At 52.5% G+C, this 4,576-nt stretch overlaps 1 protein-coding gene across 5 annotated transcripts in view; it reads right to left on the bottom strand.

The window, feature by feature from the left end:
• Positions 1-4,576, bottom strand: part of TPST1 (tyrosylprotein sulfotransferase 1) — a 31,671-nt gene that overhangs the window by 22,604 nt on the left and 4,491 nt on the right. The window contains exon 1 of one of the 5 annotated variants that reach the window (XM_017743022.1): positions 1,472-1,482. The exons of the other annotated variants lie outside the window; for them this stretch is intronic. The gene's annotated coding sequence lies outside the window, so the exon portion shown is untranslated. Of the gene's footprint in view, positions 1-1,471; positions 1,483-4,576 lie in introns of those variants that run through there. 5 annotated transcript variants of the gene reach the window in all.

A 4,576-nucleotide genomic window follows, 5' to 3' on the forward strand; every position in this document is an offset into this window, starting at 1 on the left:
GCGCGAGCGTCTGGAGGGGGGACCCCACGTGCGCCAGCGTCTGGCCAGATGTGCCAGGCAGATGGTGGCGGCCGGGAGCTCACGCCGCGATATCGCCCGCTTTGTTAACCGAAAATTATTCTTATTCTTGAATATTTTACAGAGAAAGCTCTGTCCCGAATTCTGCCCCCCGGCTCGGCTTTCGGAGGTGAAACCACCCAAAACGCACAGCCCCGCTGAACTGGGCGAGCAGCTGAAGTGCAGCGCTCCAGCTGCCCCATAAATTGAGAGAAACTCGGAATACTTTCAGAGGCACGAGGTGCTGACAGCCTGGCTCAGGGCTCAGGTGTCCCCTGGGGTCACACACCTGTTCTGCAGCAGACGGGAAGCGCCAGCCATGTGCCCACCACGTGTGCAACTGGGAAAACATCTGGAGCAGCGTCAGGCTGGAGCACGAGCCGGAGCCTGCGCCAGCTGCTGGCACAAATCCCAACTCTCTGACCCACAGCTGGGTGGAGCAGCCAGGAAAGGAGTGAGGGTGACTTGCATCAGCTCTGTGCCCCTGGAGGTGCAGCTTTATAAGGAAATCCACATCTTTAGATGAACTCACCTCTTAAAAAGCGTGGCCTAAGGCCATCCTGACCCCTTCATTCCCAGTGCTCTTGTGGAAAGCCAGGTTTAGTTCCTCAAGAGCAGGAAAACAGGTGGAGTTGGACTTGGTAACGTTAACAGAGTGACAGGCTGGGCTAAAGCTAAATCCAACTGAAAACACATTTCTTCTTCACAAACAGAAGCCCAGATGCAGATGAACAGCCTGCAGAAATGTCAGTGCTGCTGCAGGGTCATATCAAAGGGAACAATCCCGTGGGACATTCCCTCGATTTGTGTTGCCTGCCAAATGGGGGGGGGCGGGAGGGGCAGGAATCAGCCAAAGGGATTTAACACCCCAAAATTCCATCTGGGAAAAGCCACAGTGAGAGTGGAGAAGCATCTCTGTCCAGAGGTGAATGCGGCTAAGAAAATCAATATTTGCCATGCAAGCAGATACCTGTCTTGATGACAGGGATAATTATTTTCATTCTCTGAAAACCTCTGCCCTGGAAGGACTGAATTTCCAGAGTACCCAACACCTGTAACGCCTTTAGATGTGCTCAGAGAGCTGCTGGGAGCACAGAGAAACCCACAACTCCTTTCAAAGGTGGCAAAATCCCTTTCAAATTCCTTTTCCCTGACAGCTATTGATGAGGAATAAACGTCCTTTGCTCCCAAATGCAGACGGATTTGAAGCAACGATTTCAAGATGAAACAATCCCTCTCCTGTTTCCAGTAAGTTTGCCTCAATCCATTAAGCAGCACTTTTCAGATGGCTTTATTGGTTTTTCTTTTATGGCTTTCACTGTGACTCACACAGATTGCCCCTTTTAAAGCCTTCCAATCAAACAGTGCCTCCGGGAGGGGGAAATGCTTGTTCTCCAAGGGAAAAGGGAGAAACCAGCGCTGCTGGATGGAGCAGATGGAAATGCTGGATGCAGAGGGTGCCCCACGCTGAGCTCTGCTTTAATCAATGCTCACCCGGCAGCCACAGATCAAATAACCCAGCAAATATTGCACAAATATTGCACCAAGGGATGGCTGGGTGCAGACAGAGCTCGGCTGGAGGATAAACACCCCGAGAAGGGGCAGCATGAACGGCTCAGCTGTGACATTTGCATTGGCCTGTCCCTGTTTTGTTCCAGGAAGTTGGGAATGATTCCCCCTCGAAGCACGGGATGAAGGATGAGCCCGGGAGCAAAGGTGCAGCTCAGGGGGAGCGGGACAGTGCTGCAGGGTCACAATCTGGGGTTTGCTGAGCTCTAAGAGGAGCAGGAGTAGTTGCTGGTGGCTGTTTTTCCCTGTTTTTCCCTGATCACTGTCATGGCTTATGGTTGTTCCCATGCTCTCAGTTCCAGCTGTGTCAGCCACAACATCACCCAGACTTTTCCTCCACATGGCAGAGAGCAGCTGGCCGTCACTGCCTGGTGCAGGGCAGTGCAGGAGCCAGGCACACCCTGCACAGCCTCGGGCAGCTCAGACTGTCCCAGCTCCAGCAGCACAGACAGATTTTGCTGCCTGGCACCCACCCAGGGCCCTCCCGGGGAGCAGCATCTCTGCTGCCACATCCCACGAGCTGCTGAGCCAGCGTGGGAGCCAGCAAAGGCCCCAGCACTGCTGCCCTGACCTCTGCTAGCTGGACTCTGGCACATTCACAGGCCAAAAGGAGGCTTTTTTTCCTTCCCTGGACTTCCCAATCCAACGCTTTTCCTGCCACCAGCTCCACTCCAAGAGTATTCTTGAATTCAAGTCCGGTGTGATATTGAAAAGCTTGCTGCTCCAGATAGCCTGGCCCTTATCCAGGAGCGATTTACCTTCATTCCACCTCCCAATCCTAAGAATGCAAAGAATTTCCCCCTGGCTCTGTCCAGCTCGTTCCAGCAGCCCGGAGCAGGGGGAGCTGCGCTTGCCGGCTGAGGCAAGTTCTTGCCAGAACTGTTAAATACGATTCTTTTTCCTCGAATGCCTCAGCAGCAATTGCACAACTCCATTTTCTGTCTCACACGGGAAGGATCTCATCTCTCCCTCATGGAGAAGCAGCTGGAGGAGGTTTGGTGCTTGTGGTTTTCACACCTAAAGTCACTAAAGGGAGTTTGGAAAGGCAGGGAAGGGTGGGGGGCTCAAAAAATTTCCCTGTTACCTCGGTTGTAGAAGTCTGGAGCTTTCACAGAAGGAATTGAAGGGATGAAGGGATTTGGAGGATGCTGATATGATAAAGCACACCCAAAGCAGCACGGTAGGATTTCAGCTCATCCTGTGGAAATTCATTTGGCCTTTGGGTAGAATTCCAAAATCCCAAGCCCCGTGTGCCCTGTGCTGGGCATCCTTCCCTCTCCCTGCAGCCCTAAGAGCTTCCCTGGCTCTGTGTCAGGGATGTGTGAGTCAATCCTGTTATCTGGGCATTTATGGATGGGAACAAAACCTCGGGAAGAAGGATGAGCTTGGCACCTTCCTGCCAAAGGAAACTGCCAATTATTCCATCAGCACAGCCTTCAAGCCCTCAGTGGTGCCTTGGAGGATCCCAGGGCAGCATCCCTTTCCACATCCCAGCATCTTGAGATGCCCTTGGGCTGAGGGTGATCCCAGACCCCCAAAGCAGGGACAGGGAATGGGAATAACCCACTCCTGGCTGCAGGATGGGGAACGACAGGGCAGCCAGCACCCAGCAGCACAGATGGATCCTAGCAGTGCCTGCAAGGGCAGGCTGAGCCAAAAAAACCCAGCCTGGACATTCAGGGAAGATTTAACAATTCCCAGAGGAGGAGAAAATACAAGGACTGTGTCCACAAGCTTTAGGGTTTAGGGAAAACAACCCCACAAGACGTTCAGCTGATGATATTTTGCTGCATCCCCTCGCAGCAGGAGAATCAGATGTTCCTGCACCCACATCACGCCCTGAGCCTCACCCAGATGATTTTAGGAGCAGAGCAAACCTGTCAGCCACAAACCCAGCCAGGACATTAGCTAACTTGGAAGGACGTTCACGTCTGGCTCAGCTTTTCCCAGAGGAACACTCATTTTTATTGCTTTTCCCTGCTACTGATATTTTTCTGGCCCTTGTGCACTGATGGCAGTGCCCGTGCAGAGCCTGCCCTTGGCAGGGCAAGGTTTGTTCAAAGCCACCCAAAGTGAGCCATGGGAATCCCTGTGGGAGCAGAACTGCCATTCCCAGAGTTTTCCTGCAAAATCCCTCAGCTGCCAGCACTGAGATCCCCCAGAACTGCAGGCACAGCATCACCCTCGTGCAAACCTGACAGCATCTCCACCTCCAGCTTTTCCCTGGATTTCCTGGCAGGGATCCCTGGCTCCTGCAGGGTTTGGACTCATCCTGCTCCATATCACCAAGCAGGGTTTTCCTGCTGCAAGCACCATTTCAGGAGGATTTCAACTGAGGTTATCCAAGTCAGGAGAACATGGACTTTATTTTTACAACCTGACCTTTGCCTGCTTGCGGCTCAGAGAGGATCAAGGTGATTTTTACTCCGACCCCAAAAAGCACCATTTTCTGATAAACAGCTCCATATTCCCCACCTCTGCCTGATCCCTGCTGGTTTTGTAGATGGAACAGCTGAGAATTGACCTTGCCACGTGTCTGGAGAAATAATTATGGGAGTAGGAACATCTCCACGCAGTCCTGCTCTTGCAGGCGAGGTGTTTTAGGCATCACACGGATTTATTTCACAGGAGGACTTTTCCCCCCAGCTGCAGGAGCCCCTGGAGGTGCAGATCGCTGGGTTTTTCCAGCTGGTTGGCAGTCCAAAAAACACAGAAGGAGCTGTTTTTCCAGCCATAGGCATCTCCCCATGTCCTTGGCTTGCAGACAGCTGCTGATGTGGCACGAGGACGTGTGCAGGAGCGGAGCTCATCTCCGGCACGGGGACATCCCAGAACAGCCCATTGCCTAATTCCTTCCCCTTCTTTACGTTTTCCTGAAAAAAAAACCAACCTAAAAAAGCCCCAAATCAGTATCAGAGAGACTGGCTAAGCTGGAGTTTTTTTTAAGTCT

This window comes from Corvus brachyrhynchos, unplaced genomic scaffold (genome assembly GCF_000691975.1).
Source record: "Corvus brachyrhynchos isolate BGI_N302 unplaced genomic scaffold, ASM69197v1 scaffold99, whole genome shotgun sequence".
NCBI lineage: Eukaryota > Metazoa > Chordata > Aves > Passeriformes > Corvidae > Corvus > Corvus brachyrhynchos.